The sequence below is a fragment of the Lycorma delicatula genome, chromosome 4 (genome assembly GCF_047948215.1).
Source record: "Lycorma delicatula isolate Av1 chromosome 4, ASM4794821v1, whole genome shotgun sequence".
Taxonomy (NCBI): Eukaryota; Metazoa; Arthropoda; class Insecta; order Hemiptera; family Fulgoridae; genus Lycorma; species Lycorma delicatula.
In genome coordinates this window covers 162,390,435-162,408,363 of record NC_134458.1, presented here as the reverse complement: position 1 = coordinate 162,408,363, position 17,929 = coordinate 162,390,435, and the positions used below count along the sequence as shown (strand labels likewise).

Sequence of the window (17,929 nt, the reverse complement as noted above, 5' to 3'; positions counted from 1 at the left end):
AGAAAACTGAAGAATCTAACCATGAATTCACCAAACAAAGGAAAATAACTCAGAAAATTATAAGAGGAACCAAACGACAAGCCCAAAAAGTTTGATTCAGCAAATAGAAGAAAGTTCCAAGAAAACTAATTTCCGAGACTATTATAAAATTTTTGGTCAGGCTCTTCAAAGATATGAACCACCCACCCTTATGCTGAGAGGAAAAAAAGGAAATATGGCCCACACCAATAAAGAAAATGCTGAAATTTTGGCAGAAACCTTCAATAGACTCCTCAACTGTGACGACCCCCCAGTGCTTTTTGAGATTGACACTGAAACTCCAGTTAAAACTTCACCAGTAAATATCAACCCGCCAACAATTCAAGAAGTTCTCGCAGCCTTAAATGAAATAAAAAACTACAAAGCAAGCGGAGAAGACCAGCTTTTCGCAGAACTCTGGAAACACTCATCAGTTTATTCAGTCAAAACTTCCCTACATCTATGCCTCGTGAAAATATGGAACGGAGAAAAACTTCCAGAACACTGGACCACAGCCCTCATCCATCCATTACATAAAAAGGGGGATAAAACTAATCCGGAAAACTACAGAGGCATATTTCTCCTGGATTGCAAATACAAAATCCTGTCGAGAATCATATACAACCGATGCAAAGACCAACTTGAACTGGAACTTGGGGAATACCAAGGGGGATTTAGGCCATGGAGAGGTTGCCCGGAGCAAATATAATCCCTAAAACTTATGATGGACTTATATAAAAGACGGAAAAATCAACTAATAATCACCTTCGTCGACTTTAAAAGGGCCTATGATTGTATACACCGACCATCCATGCTGAATATTCTGAGAAACCTGGGCCTTCACCCTAAACTCGTAAACATGATAAAATTAACTTTAACCAATACACAGTCCAGAGTGAAATTCAGAGGGGAACTGTCTCAACCCTTCTACATAAAAACTGGATTGAGGCAAGGAGACGGCCTCTCACCACTCCTTTTTAACTGCGCCCTCGAATTTGTCATGAGAAAATGGTATGAAATAAATCCCAAAAATATAAAAATGGGTACTAAGAAAAACTCCATCACACTAAATTGCCTAGGATTTGCAGATGACCTCGCTCTTTTAGCAAATAATATTCAAGAAGCCAAAACACAAATCATTAGCCTTCAAAACCTAGCACAAAAGATAGGGCTTCATATCTCTTTCGAAAAAACTGAACTAATGGCCATAGGTCCTCTGGTAATAGAGCACATTACGGCAAACAATCAGAAAATTAAAATAGTAAAACAATTTAAATATCTAGGGGAAGTAATAACTTATAATTTAAATGAAAAAGTGACATGGCAAAACAGGACAAATAAAATTATTAAATCCCAAAAATTAACTTGGTCAACATATAACAAAAAATGCCTTTCTGCTAAAACAAAACTTAAACATTATAAATCTGTAGTACAGCCAGAAGTTACCTACGGAAGCGAGACCCTTTTCAAAATCACTCAGAAAAACCGAATTGAAAAAATTCTGAAAATAGAGAGGAGAATTGTCAGAACGTGTATCAATAAAAAACACCAAAAAGAAGGCCAATGGTGGATTGTGCCAAATGAGGTGGTGTATCGAGAAATGGAGCCTGTTACTGATACTATGCGGAAAAAAAGAATCTCTTTCTTCGGTCATCTCATAAGGACACCGGAAACAAGACTGTCAAGAAATATAATTGAAAAGCTCTGGTTCCAAAAGCTAGAAGTAGGATGGATCAAAGAAATTAGAGAAGATATGAAAGAATTGGGAATTTCCCTGACTGACCTACAGAATAAAACTGGAAAAATTACAAAGCTAAAAGATAAAAGCATTAGATTTAAACAAAAGACAGACAAACGACAAAATACAACGAAGAGGGTGTTTACAGATGAAGAAAAGAAAGCAAGATCTGAACGGATGAAGAAATACTGGGCAGCTCGATAGAGTAAAATAACACGCTTTTCCCAGAAAAGATCCAACTAAAATTGACTTAAGTGGTCCTATGTTGGCCGTAAAAGCATAATAATAATAATAATAATATAACATATATTGAAATTATTTGTTATATCCCGGGGTTAACTCTCTGGTTGCTCCAGCAGCAAAGCTATAAAGGGAAAATATAATGATAGGTCGAAAAGTACAATGACTTTACATATATAGCAGGGTGGCGCAGCGGAAGCGTGCTGGGCCCATAACCCAGAGGTCCGTGGATCGAAACCACGTCCTGCTATTCAATTTTTTTTTTTTTTTTGATTATATTTATTTATATTGTATACTGAAATTTATAGTAACTGAACTATTTTTTAGATCATGGTTCGATAGTTTAAGCTATGTATTAGGATGTCGAGTAAAATACATTTTTGAAAAAAATAATAAGAGGTTAGGAAATATTTATTGGGTACTCTATTTCATGGGTCTTATTTTTAGCTACAAAAATACTAACATATATTGAAATTATAACATATATTGATATATTAATATAACATATATTGAAATTATTTGTTATATCCCGGGGTTAACTCTCTTGTTGCTCCAGCAGCAAAGCTATAAGGGGGAAAATATAATGATACGTCCAAAGGTACAATGACTTTATATATGTAGCAGGGTGGCGCAGCGGAAGCGTGCTGGGCCCATAACCCAGAGGTCCGTGGATCGAAACCACGTCCTGCTATTCAATATTTTTTTTTTTAATGTTATGAATATCTTTTATTTATATTGTATACTGAAATTTATAATAACTGAACTATTTTTTAGATCATGGTTCGATAGTTTAAGCTATGTATTAGGATGTCGAGTAAAATACATTTTTGAAAAAAATAATAAGAGGTTAGGAAATATTTATTGGGTACTCTATTTCATGGGTCTTATTTTTAGCTACAAAAAATAACATATATTGAAATATTAATATAACATATTTAAGTCTTACTCCCCCAGGATTTCAACCTTAACCCTAAAATCAGCCAATAAATTCTACACCATAATAAATGTCCATGCTCCCACCAATGACAAAAACAATCTTAAAAAAGATAGAGAAGGGATGGACAAATTCTGGGAACTTCTTGACCAAACTGGAAACAACATAAATAAGACCCACACGAAGATTTAAATGGGGGACTTTAATGCCCAAGTTGGTATAGAACGAAGATATCGTGATATTATCGGAAAATGGCCTGCCCAAAAGAAAACTAACAAGAACGGGCAAAGACTTTTCGAATTTTGCAGAAACCATAATATGATCTCAAAATCCACCTATATAATGAGAAAACCAAACAAATTGAAGACTTGGAAACACCCAGATTGGAAAAAAGGAGAATGGCAACTGGATCATGTTTGCATGGACCGGAATTATCACAAGGAGATTTATAATGTAAAGGTCTTGAGAGGAACAGATACTAGATCGGACCATTACTTAATTAAAGTTAAAATAAAATTCACCCCGCATAAAAAGAAAAAATCCCAACCTAAAAACAAAAGAGCTTATGATCCACATAAATTAATAAACAATGCCATCATTGAAGAAACAACAAAAAAAATCAAATTAACTAATAATTTAAAAGAACTGACATCCCAACTGAAAGAAATAGCTGAAGAACTAGCCCCTATAAACCCAAGAAAAAAACACCAATGGTGGAATGAAGAATGTGACAAAGCAGTCAAAGACCGACACCGGGCTTGGATCAACCACCAAACCCAGAAAACTGAAGAATCTAACCATGAATTCACCAAACAAAGGAAAATAACTCAGAAAATTATAAGAGGAACCAAACGACAAGCCCAAAAAGTTTGATTCAGCAAATAGAAGAAAGTTCCAAGAAAACTAATTTCCGAGACTATTATAAAATTTTTGGTCAGGCTCTTCAAAGATATGAACCACCCACCCTTATGCTGAGAGGAAAAAAAGGAAATATGGCCCACACCAATAAAGAAAATGCTGAAATTTTGGCAGAAACCTTCAATAGACTCCTCAACTGTGACGACCCCCCAGTGCTTTTTGAGATTGACACTGAAACTCCAGTTAAAACTTCACCAGTAAATATCAACCCGCCAACAATTCAAGAAGTTCTCGCAGCCTTAAATGAAATAAAAAACTACAAAGCAAGCGGAGAAGACCAGCTTTTCGCAGAACTCTGGAAACACTCATCAGTTTATTCAGTCAAAACTTCCCTACATCTATGCCTCGTGAAAATATGGAACGGAGAAAAACTTCCAGAACACTGGACCACAGCCCTCATCCATCCATTACATAAAAAGGGGGATAAAACTAATCCGGAAAACTACAGAGGCATATTTCTCCTGGATTGCAAATACAAAATCCTGTCGAGAATCATATACAACCGATGCAAAGACCAACTTGAACTGGAACTTGGGGAATACCAAGGGGGATTTAGGCCATGGAGAGGTTGCCCGGAGCAAATATAATCCCTAAAACTTATGATGGACTTATATAAAAGACGGAAAAATCAACTAATAATCACCTTCGTCGACTTTAAAAGGGCCTATGATTGTATACACCGACCATCCATGCTGAATATTCTGAGAAACCTGGGCCTTCACCCTAAACTCGTAAACATGATAAAATTAACTTTAACCAATACACAGTCCAGAGTGAAATTCAGAGGGGAACTGTCTCAACCCTTCTACATAAAAACTGGATTGAGGCAAGGAGACGGCCTCTCACCACTCCTTTTTAACTGCGCCCTCGAATTTGTCATGAGAAAATGGTATGAAATAAATCCCAAAAATATAAAAATGGGTACTAAGAAAAACTCCATCACACTAAATTGCCTAGGATTTGCAGATGACCTCGCTCTTTTAGCAAATAATATTCAAGAAGCCAAAACACAAATCATTAGCCTTCAAAACCTAGCACAAAAGATAGGGCTTCATATCTCTTTCGAAAAAACTGAACTAATGGCCATAGGTCCTCTGGTAATAGAGCACATTACGGCAAACAATCAGAAAATTAAAATAGTAAAACAATTTAAATATCTAGGGGAAGTAATAACTTATAATTTAAATGAAAAAGTGACATGGCAAAACAGGACAAATAAAATTATTAAATCCCAAAAATTAACTTGGTCAACATATAACAAAAACTGCCTTTCTGCTAAAACAAAACTTAAACATTATACATCTGTAGTACAGCCAGAAGTTACCTACGGAAGCGAGACCCTTTTCAAAATCACTCAGAAAAACCGAATTGAAAAAATTCTGAAAATAGAGAGGAGAAAATACGTAAGGAGTCAGAACGTGTATCAATAAAAAACACCAAAAAGAAGGCCAATGGTGGATTGTGCCAAATGAGGTGGTGTATCGAGAAATGCAGCCTGTTACTGATACTATGCGGAAAAAAAGAATCTCTTTCTTCGGTCATCTCATAAGGACACCGGAAACAAGTCTGTCAAGAAATATCATTGAAAAGCTCTGGTTCCAAAAGCTAGAAGTAGGATGGATCAAAGAAACTAGAGAAGATATGAAAGAATTGGGAATTTCCCTGACTGACCTACAGAATAAAACTGGAAAAATTACAAAGCTAAAAGATAAAAGCATTAGATTTAAACAAAAGACAGACAAACGACAAAATACAACGAAGAGGGTGTTTACAGATGAAGAAAAGAAAGCAAGATCTGAACGGATGAAGAAATACTGGGCAGCTCGAAAGAGTAAAATAACACGCTTTTCCCAGAAAAGATCCAACTAAAATTGACTTAAGTGATCCTATGTTGGCCGTAAAAGCATAATAATAATAATAATAATAATAATAATATAACATATATTGAAATTATTTGTTATATCCCGGGGTTAACTCTCTTGTTGCTCCAGCAGCAAAGCTATAAAGGGAAAATATAATGATAGGTCCAAAAGTACAATAACTTTACATATATAGCAGGGTGGCGCAGCGGAAGCGTGCTGGGCCCATAACCCAGAGGTCCGTGGATCGAAACCACGTCCTGCTATTCAATTTTTTTTTTTTTTTGAATATCTTTTATTTATATTGTATACTGAAATTTATAATAACTGAACTATTTTTTAGATCATGGTTCGATAGTTTAAGCTATGTATTAGGATGTCGAGTAAAATACATTTTTGAAAAAAATAATAAGAGGTTAGGAAATATTTATTGGGTACTCTATTTCATGGGTCTTATTTTTAGCTACAAAAAATAACATATATTGAAATATTAATATAACATATTTAAGTCTTACTCCCCCAGGATTTCAACCTTAACCCTAAAATCAGCCAATAAATTCTACACCATAATAAATGTCCATGCTCCCACCAATGACAAAAACAATCTTAAAAAAGATAGAGAAGAGATGGACAAATTCTGGGAACTTCTTGACCAAACTGGAAACAACATAAATAAGATCCACACGAAGATTTAAATGGGGGACTTTAATGCCCAACTTGGTATAGAACGAAGATATCGTGATATTATCGGAAAATGGCCTGCCCAAAAGAAAACTAACAAGAACGGCCAAAGACTTTTCGAATTTTGCAGAAACCATAATATGATCTCAAAATCCACCTATATAATGAGAAAACCAAACAAATTGAAGACTTGGAAACACCCAGATTGGAAAAAAGGAGAATGGCAACTGGATCATGTTTGCATGGACCGGAATTATCACAAGGAGATTTATAATGTAAAAGTCTTGAGAGGAACAGATACTGGATCGGACCATTACTTAATTAAAGTTAAAATAAAATTCACCCCGCATAAAAAGAAAAAATCCCAACCTAAAAACAAAAGAGCTTATGATCCACATAAATTAATAAACAATGCCATCTTTGAAGAAACAACAAAAAAAATCAAATTAACTAATAATTTAAAAGAACTGACATCCCAACTGAAAGAAATAGCTGAAGAACTAGCCCCTATAAACCCAAGAAAAAAACACCAATGGTGGAATGAAGAATGTGACAAAGCAGTCAAAGACCGACACCGGGCTTGGATCAACCACCAAACCCAGAAAACTGAAGAATCTAACCATGAATTCACCTAACAAAGGAAAATAACTCAGAAAATTATAAGAGGAACCAAACGACAAGCCCAAAAAAACTTGATTCAGCAAATAGAAGAAAGTTCCAAGAAAACTAATTTCCGAGACTATTATAAAATTTTTGGTCAGGCTCTTCAAAGATATGAACCACCCACCCTTATGCTGAGAGGAAAAAAAGGAAATATGGCCCACACCAATAAAGAAAATGCTGAAATTTTGGCAGAAACCTTCAATAGACTCCTCAACTGTGACGACCCCCCAGAGCTTTTTGAGATTGACACTGAAACTCCAGTTAAAACTTCACCAGTAAATATCAACCCGCCAACAATTCAAGAAGTTCTCGCAGCCTTAAATGAAATAAAAAACTACAAAGCAAGCGGAGAAGACCAGCTTTTCGCAGAACTCTGGAAACACTCATCAGTTTATTCAGTCAAAACTTCCCTACATCTATGCCTCGTGAAAATATGGAACGAAGAAAAACTTCCAGAACACTGGACCACAGCCCTCGTCCAACCATTACATAAAAAGGGGGATAAAACTAATCCGGAAAACTACAGAGGCATATTTCTCCTGGATTGCACATACAAAATCCTGCCGAGAATCATATACAACCGATGCAAAGACCAACTTGAACTGGAACTTGGGGAATACCAAGAGGGATTTAGGCCTTGGCGAGGTTGCCCGGAGCAAATAATATCCCTAAAACTTATGATGGACTTATATAAAAGACGGAAAAAACAACTAATAATCACCTTCGTCGACTTTAAAAGGGCCTATGATTGTATACACCGACCATCCATGCTGAATATTCTGAGAAACCTGGGCCTTCACCCTAAACTCGTAAACATGATAAAATTAACTTTAACCAATACCCAGTCCAGAGTGAAATTCAGAGGGGAACTGTCTCAACCCTTCTACATAAAAACTGGATTGAGGCAAGGAGACGGCCTCTCACCACTCCTTTTTAACTGCGCCCTCGAATTTGTCATGAGAAAATGGTATGAAATAAATCCCAAAAATATAAAAATGGGTACTAAGAAAAACTCCATCACACTAAATTGCCTAGGATTTGCAGATGACCTCGCTCTTTTAGCAAATAATATTCAAGAAGCCAAAACACAAATCATTAGCCTTCAAAACCTAGCACAAAAGATAGGGCTTCATATCTCTTTCGAAAAAACTGAAGTAATGGCCATAGGTCCTCTGGTAATAGAGCACATTACGGCAAACAATCAGAAAATTAAAATAGTAAAACAATTTAAATATCTAGGGGAAGTAATAACTTATAATTTAAATGAAAAAGTGACATGGCAAAACAGGACAAATAAAATTATTAAATCCCAAAAATTAACTTGGTCAACATATAACAAAAAATGCCTTTCTGCTAAAACAAAACTTAAACATTATACATCTGTAGTACAGCCAGAAGTTACCTACGGAAGCGAGACCCTTTTCAAAATCACTCAGAAAAACCGAATTGAAAAAATTCTGAAAATAGAGAGGAGAAAATACGTAAGGAGTCAGAACGTGTATCAATAAAAAACACCAAAAAGAAGGCCAATGGTGGATTGTGCCAAATGAGGTGGTGTATCGAGAAATGCAGCCTGTTACTGATACTATGCGGAAAAAAAGAATCTCTTTCTTCGGTCATCTCATAAGGACACCGGAAACAAGTCTGTCAAGAAATATCATTGAAAAGCTCTGGTTCCAAAAGCTAGAAGTAGGATGGATCAAAAAAACTAGAGAAGATATGAAAGAATTGGGAATTTCCCTGACTGACCTACAGAATAAAACTGGAAAAATTACAAAGCTAAAAGATAAAAGCATTAGATTTAAACAAAAGACAGACAAACGACAAAATACAACGAAGAGGGTGTTTACAGATGAAGAAAAGAAAGCAAGATCTGAACGGATGAAGAAATACTGGGCAGCTCGAAAGAGTAAAATAACACGCTTTTCCCAGAAAAGATCCAACTAAAATTGACTTAAGTGATCCTATGTTGGCCGTAAAAGCATAATAATAATAATAATAATAATAATAATAATAATAATAATAATAATAATAATATAACATATATTGAAATTATTTGTTATATCCCGGGGTTAACTCTCTTGTTGCTCCAGCAGCAAAGCTATAAAGGGAAAATATAATGATAGGTCCAAAAGTACAATAACTTTACATATATAGCAGGGTGGCGCAGCGGAAGCGTGCTGGGCCCATAACCCAGAGGTCCGTGGATCGAAACCACGTCCTGCTATTCAATTTTTTTTTTTTTTTGAATATCTTTTATTTATATTGTATACTGAAATTTATAATAACTGAACTATTTTTTAGATCATGGTTCGATAGTTTAAGCTATGTATTAGGATGTCGAGTAAAATACATTTTTGAAAAAAATAATAAGAGGTTAGGAAATATTTATTGGGTACTCTATTTCATGGGTCTTATTTTTAGCTACAAAAAATAACATATATTGAAATATTAATATAACATATTTAAGTCTTACTCCCCCAGGATTTCAACCTTAACCCTAAAATCAGCCAATAAATTCTACACCATAATAAATGTCCATGCTCCCACCAATGACAAAAACAATCTTAAAAAAGATAGAGAAGAGATGGACAAATTCTGGGAACTTCTTGACCAAACTGGAAACAACATAAATAAGATCCACACGAAGATTTAAATGGGGGACTTTAATGCCCAACTTGGTATAGAACGAAGATATCGTGATATTATCGGAAAATGGCCTGCCCAAAAGAAAACTAACAAGAACGGCCAAAGACTTTTCGAATTTTGCAGAAACCATAATATGATCTCAAAATCCACCTATATAATGAGAAAACCAAACAAATCGAAGACTTGGAAACACCCAGATTGGAAAAAAGGAGAATGGCAACTGGATCATGTTTGCATGGACCGGAATTATCACAAGGAGATTTATAATGTAAAAGTCTTGAGAGGAACAGATACTGGATCGGACCATTACTTAATTAAAGTTAAAATAAAATTCACCCCGCATAAAAAGAAAAAATCCCAACCTAAAAACAAAAGAGCTTATGATCCACATAAATTAATAAACAATGCCATCTTTGAAGAAACAACAAAAAAAATCAAATTAACTAATAATTTAAAAGAACTGACATCCCAACTGAAAGAAATAGCTGAAGAACTAGCCCCTATAAACCCAAGAAAAAAACACCAATGGTGGAATGAAGAATGTGACAAAGCAGTCAAAGACCGACACCGGGCTTGGATCAACCACCAAACCCAGAAAACTGAAGAATCTAACCATGAATTCACCTAACAAAGGAAAATAACTCAGAAAATTATAAGAGGAACCAAACGACAAGCCCAAAAAAACTTGATTCAGCAAATAGAAGAAAGTTCCAAGAAAACTAATTTCCGAGACTATTATAAAATTTTTGGTCAGGCTCTTCAAAGATATGAACCACCCACCCTTATGCTGAGAGGAAAAAAAGGAAATATGGCCCACACCAATAAAGAAAATGCTGAAATTTTGGCAGAAACCTTCAATAGACTCCTCAACTGTGACGACCCCCCAGAGCTTTTTGAGATTGACACTGAAACTCCAGTTAAAACTTCACCAGTAAATATCAACCCGCCAACAATTCAAGAAGTTCTCGCAGCCTTAAATGAAATAAAAAACTACAAAGCAAGCGGAGAAGACCAGCTTTTCGCAGAACTCTGGAAACACTCATCAGTTTATTCAGTCAAAACTTCCCTACATCTATGCCTCGTGAAAATATGGAACGAAGAAAAACTTCCAGAACACTGGACCACAGCCCTCGTCCAACCATTACATAAAAAGGGGGATAAAACTAATCCGGAAAACTACAGAGGCATATTTCTCCTGGATTGCACATACAAAATCCTGCCGAGAATCATATACAACCGATGCAAAGACCAACTTGAACTGGAACTTGGGGAATACCAAGAGGGATTTAGGCCTTGGCGAGGTTGCCCGGAGCAAATAATATCCCTAAAACTTATGATGGACTTATATAAAAGACGGAAAAAACAACTAATAATCACCTTCGTCGACTTTAAAAGGGCCTATGATTGTATACACCGACCATCCATGCTGAATATTCTGAGAAACCTGGGCCTTCACCCTAAACTCGTAAACATGATAAAATTAACTTTAACCAATACCCAGTCCAGAGTGAAATTCAGAGGGGAACTGTCTCAACCCTTCTACATAAAAACTGGATTGAGGCAAGGAGACGGCCTCTCACCACTCCTTTTTAACTGCGCCCTCGAATTTGTCATGAGAAAATGGTATGAAATAAATCCCAAAAATATAAAAATGGGTACTAAGAAAAACTCCATCACACTAAATTGCCTAGGATTTGCAGATGACCTCGCTCTTTTAGCAAATAATATTCAAGAAGCCAAAACACAAATCATTAGCCTTCAAAACCTAGCACAAAAGATAGGGCTTCATATCTCTTTCGAAAAAACTGAAGTAATGGCCATAGGTCCTCTGGTAATAGAGCACATTACGGCAAACAATCAGAAAATTAAAATAGTAAAACAATTTAAATATCTAGGGGAAGTAATAACTTATAATTTAAATGAAAAAGTGACATGGCAAAACAGGACAAATAAAATTATTAAATCCCAAAAATTAACTTGGTCAACATATAACAAAAAATGCCTTTCTGCTAAAACAAAACTTAAACATTATACATCTGTAGTACAGCCAGAAGTTACCTACGGAAGCGAGACCCTTTTCAAAATCACTCAGAAAAACCGAATTGAAAAAATTCTGAAAATAGAGAGGAGAAAATACGTAAGGAGTCAGAACGTGTATCAATAAAAAACACCAAAAAGAAGGCCAATGGTGGATTGTGCCAAATGAGGTGGTGTATCGAGAAATGCAGCCTGTTACTGATACTATGCGGAAAAAAAGAATCTCTTTCTTCGGTCATCTCATAAGGACACCGGAAACAAGTCTGTCAAGAAATATCATTGAAAAGCTCTGGTTCCAAAAGCTAGAAGTAGGATGGATCAAAAAAACTAGAGAAGATATGAAAGAATTGGGAATTTCCCTGACTGACCTACAGAATAAAACTGGAAAAATTACAAAGCTAAAAGATAAAAGCATTAGATTTAAACAAAAGACAGACAAACGACAAAATACAACGAAGAGGGTGTTTACAGATGAAGAAAAGAAAGCAAGATCTGAACGGATGAAGAAATACTGGGCAGCTCGAAAGAGTAAAATAACACGCTTTTCCCAGAAAAGATCCAACTAAAATTGACTTAAGTGATCCTATGTTGGCCGTAAAAGCATAATAATAATAATAATAATAATAATAATAATAATAATAATAATAATAATAATAATAATAATAATATAACATATATTGAAATTATTTGTTATATCCCGGGGTTAACTCTCTTGTTGCTCCAGCAGCAAAGCTATAAAGGGAAAATATAATGATAGGTCCAAAAGTACAATAACTTTACATATATAGCAGGGTGGCGCAGCGGAAGCGTGCTGGGCCCATAACCCAGAGGTCCGTGGATCGAAACCACGTCCTGCTATTCAATTTTTTTTTTTTTTTGAATATCTTTTATTTATATTGTATACTGAAATTTATAATAACTGAACTATTTTTTAGATCATGGTTCGATAGTTTAAGCTATGTATTAGGATGTCGAGTAAAATACATTTTTGAAAAAAATAATAAGAGGTTAGGAAATATTTATTGGGTACTCTATTTCATGGGTCTTATTTTTAGCTACAAAAAATAACATATATTGAAATATTAATATAACATATTTAAGTCTTACTCCCCCAGGATTTCAACCTTAACCCTAAAATCAGCCAATAAATTCTACACCATAATAAATGTCCATGCTCCCACCAATGACAAAAACAATCTTAAAAAAGATAGAGAAGAGATGGACAAATTCTGGGAACTTCTTGACCAAACTGGAAACAACATAAATAAGATCCACACGAAGATTTAAATGGGGGACTTTAATGCCCAACTTGGTATAGAACGAAGATATCGTGATATTATCGGAAAATGGCCTGCCCAAAAGAAAACTAACAAGAACGGCCAAAGACTTTTCGAATTTTGCAGAAACCATAATATGATCTCAAAATCCACCTATATAATGAGAAAACCAAACAAATCGAAGACTTGGAAACACCCAGATTGGAAAAAAGGAGAATGGCAACTGGATCATGTTTGCATGGACCGGAATTATCACAAGGAGATTTATAATGTAAAAGTCTTGAGAGGAACAGATACTGGATCGGACCATTACTTAATTAAAGTTAAAATAAAATTCACCCCGCATAAAAAGAAAAAATCCCAACCTAAAAACAAAAGAGCTTATGATCCACATAAATTAATAAACAATGCCATCTTTGAAGAAACAACAAAAAAAATCAAATTAACTAATAATTTAAAAGAACTGACATCCCAACTGAAAGAAATAGCTGAAGAACTAGCCCCTATAAACCCAAGAAAAAAACACCAATGGTGGAATGAAGAATGTGACAAAGCAGTCAAAGACCGACACCGGGCTTGGATCAACCACCAAACCCAGAAAACTGAAGAATCTAACCATGAATTCACCTAACAAAGGAAAATAACTCAGAAAATTATAAGAGGAACCAAACGACAAGCCCAAAAAAACTTGATTCAGCAAATAGAAGAAAGTTCCAAGAAAACTAATTTCCGAGACTATTATAAAATTTTTGGTCAGGCTCTTCAAAGATATGAACCACCCACCCTTATGCTGAGAGGAAAAAAAGGAAATATGGCCCACACCAATAAAGAAAATGCTGAAATTTTGGCAGAAACCTTCAATAGACTCCTCAACTGTGACGACCCCCCAGAGCTTTTTGAGATTGACACTGAAACTCCAGTTAAAACTTCACCAGTAAATATCAACCCGCCAACAATTCAAGAAGTTCTCGCAGCCTTAAATGAAATAAAAAACTACAAAGCAAGCGGAGAAGACCAGCTTTTCGCAGAACTCTGGAAACACTCATCAGTTTATTCAGTCAAAACTTCCCTACATCTATGCCTCGTGAAAATATGGAACGAAGAAAAACTTCCAGAACACTGGACCACAGCCCTCGTCCAACCATTACATAAAAAGGGGGATAAAACTAATCCGGAAAACTACAGAGGCATATTTCTCCTGGATTGCACATACAAAATCCTGCCGAGAATCATATACAACCGATGCAAAGACCAACTTGAACTGGAACTTGGGGAATACCAAGAGGGATTTAGGCCTTGGCGAGGTTGCCCGGAGCAAATAATATCCCTAAAACTTATGATGGACTTATATAAAAGACGGAAAAAACAACTAATAATCACCTTCGTCGACTTTAAAAGGGCCTATGATTGTATACACCGACCATCCATGCTGAATATTCTGAGAAACCTGGGCCTTCACCCTAAACTCGTAAACATGATAAAATTAACTTTAACCAATACCCAGTCCAGAGTGAAATTCAGAGGGGAACTGTCTCAACCCTTCTACATAAAAACTGGATTGAGGCAAGGAGACGGCCTCTCACCACTCCTTTTTAACTGCGCCCTCGAATTTGTCATGAGAAAATGGTATGAAATAAATCCCAAAAATATAAAAATGGGTACTAAGAAAAACTCCATCACACTAAATTGCCTAGGATTTGCAGATGACCTCGCTCTTTTAGCAAATAATATTCAAGAAGCCAAAACACAAATCATTAGCCTTCAAAACCTAGCACAAAAGATAGGGCTTCATATCTCTTTCGAAAAAACTGAAGTAATGGCCATAGGTCCTCTGGTAATAGAGCACATTACGGCAAACAATCAGAAAATTAAAATAGTAAAACAATTTAAATATCTAGGGGAAGTAATAACTTATAATTTAAATGAAAAAGTGACATGGCAAAACAGGACAAATAAAATTATTAAATCCCAAAAATTAACTTGGTCAACATATAACAAAAAATGCCTTTCTGCTAAAACAAAACTTAAACATTATACATCTGTAGTACAGCCAGAAGTTACCTACGGAAGCGAGACCCTTTTCAAAATCACTCAGAAAAACCGAATTGAAAAAATTCTGAAAATAGAGAGGAGAAAATACGTAAGGAGTCAGAACGTGTATCAATAAAAAACACCAAAAAGAAGGCCAATGGTGGATTGTGCCAAATGAGGTGGTGTATCGAGAAATGCAGCCTGTTACTGATACTATGCGGAAAAAAAGAATCTCTTTCTTCGGTCATCTCATAAGGACACCGGAAACAAGTCTGTCAAGAAATATCATTGAAAAGCTCTGGTTCCAAAAGCTAGAAGTAGGATGGATCAAAAAAACTAGAGAAGATATGAAAGAATTGGGAATTTCCCTGACTGACCTACAGAATAAAACTGGAAAAATTACAAAGCTAAAAGATAAAAGCATTAGATTTAAACAAAAGACAGACAAACGACAAAATACAACGAAGAGGGTGTTTACAGATGAAGAAAAGAAAGCAAGATCTGAACGGATGAAGAAATACTGGGCAGCTCGAAAGAGTAAAATAACACGCTTTTCCCAGAAAAGATCCAACTAAAATTGACTTAAGTGATCCTATGTTGGCCGTAAAAGCATAATAATAATAATAATAATAATAATAATAATAATAATAATAATAATAATAATAATAATAATAATAATAATAATAATAATAATAATAATAATAATAATAATATAACATATATTGAAATTATTTGTTATATCCCGGGGTTAACTCTCTTGTTGCTCCAGCAGCAAAGCTATAAAGGGAAAATATAATGATAGGTCCAAAAGTACAATAACTTTACATATATAGCAGGGTGGCGCAGCGGAAGCGTGCTGGGCCCATAACCCAGAGGTCCGTGGATCGAAACCACGTCCTGCTATTCAATTTTTTTTTTTTTTGAATATCTTTTATTTATATTGTATACTGAAATTTATAATAACTGAACTATTTTTTAGATCATGGTTCGATAGTTTAAGCTATGTATTAGGATGTCGAGTAAAATACATTTTTGAAAAAAATAATAAGAGGTTAGGAAATATTTATTGGGTACTCTATTTCATGGGTCTTATTTTTAGCTACAAAAAATAACATATATTGAAATATTAATATAACATATTTAAGTCTTACTCCCCCAGGATTTCAACCTTAACCCTAAAATCAGCCAATAAATTCTACACCATAATAAATGTCCATGCTCCCACCAATGACAAAAACAATCTTAAAAAAGATAGAGAAGAGATGGACAAATTCTGGGAACTTCTTGACCAAACTGGAAACAACATAAATAAGATCCACACGAAGATTTAAATGGGGGACTTTAATGCCCAACTTGGTATAGAACGAAGATATCGTGATATTATCGGAAAATGGCCTGCCCAAAAGAAAACTAACAAGAACGGCCAAAGACTTTTCGAATTTTGCAGAAACCATAATATGATCTCAAAATCCACCTATATAATGAGAAAACCAAACAAATCGAAGACTTGGAAACACCCAGATTGGAAAAAAGGAGAATGGCAACTGGATCATGTTTGCATGGACCGGAATTATCACAAGGAGATTTATAATGTAAAAGTCTTGAGAGGAACAGATACTGGATCGGACCATTACTTAATTAAAGTTAAAATAAAATTCACCCCGCATAAAAAGAAAAAATCCCAACCTAAAAACAAAAGAGCTTATGATCCACATAAATTAATAAACAATGCCATCTTTGAAGAAACAACAAAAAAAATCAAATTAACTAATAATTTAAAAGAACTGACATCCCAACTGAAAGAAATAGCTGAAGAACTAGCCCCTATAAACCCAAGAAAAAAACACCAATGGTGGAATGAAGAATGTGACAAAGCAGTCAAAGACCGACACCGGGCTTGGATCAACCACCAAACCCAGAAAACTGAAGAATCTAACCATGAATTCACCTAACAAAGGAAAATAACTCAGAAAATTATAAGAGGAACCAAACGACAAGCCCAAAAAAACTTGATTCAGCAAATAGAAGAAAGTTCCAAGAAAACTAATTTCCGAGACTATTATAAAATTTTTGGTCAGGCTCTTCAAAGATATGAACCACCCACCCTTATGCTGAGAGGAAAAAAAGGAAATATGGCCCACACCAATAAAGAAAATGCTGAAATTTTGGCAGAAACCTTCAATAGACTCCTCAACTGTGACGACCCCCCAGAGCTTTTTGAGATTGACACTGAAACTCCAGTTAAAACTTCACCAGTAAATATCAACCCGCCAACAATTCAAGAAGTTCTCGCAGCCTTAAATGAAATAAAAAACTACAAAGCAAGCGGAGAAGACCAGCTTTTCGCAGAACTCTGGAAACACTCATCAGTTTATTCAGTCAAAACTTCCCTACATCTATGCCTCGTGAAAATATGGAACGAAGAAAAACTTCCAGAACACTGGACCACAGCCCTCGTCCAACCATTACATAAAAAGGGGGATAAAACTAATCCGGAAAACTACAGAGGCATATTTCTCCTGGATTGCACATACAAAATCCTGCCGAGAATCATATACAACCGATGCAAAGACCAACTTGAACTGGAACTTGGGGAATACCAAGAGGGATTTAGGCCTTGGCGAGGTTGCCCGGAGCAAATAATATCCCTAAAACTTATGATGGACTTATATAAAAGACGGAAAAAACAACTAATAATCACCTTCGTCGACTTTAAAAGGGCCTATGATTGTATACACCGACCATCCATGCTGAATATTCTGAGAAACCTGGGCCTTCACCCTAAACTCGTAAACATGATAAAATTAACTTTAACCAATACCCAGTCCAGAGTGAAATTCAGAGGGGAACTGTCTCAACCCTTCTACATAAAAACTGGATTGAG

General features: G+C 35.4%; 1 protein-coding gene across 2 annotated transcripts in view; it reads right to left on the bottom strand.

Annotated features, from left to right (window-relative positions):
* The window catches only part of LOC142324040 (uncharacterized), a 359,533-nt gene that overhangs the window by 127,928 nt on the left and 213,676 nt on the right, over nucleotides 1–17,929 (bottom strand). The gene's annotated exons all lie outside the window — the stretch shown is intronic.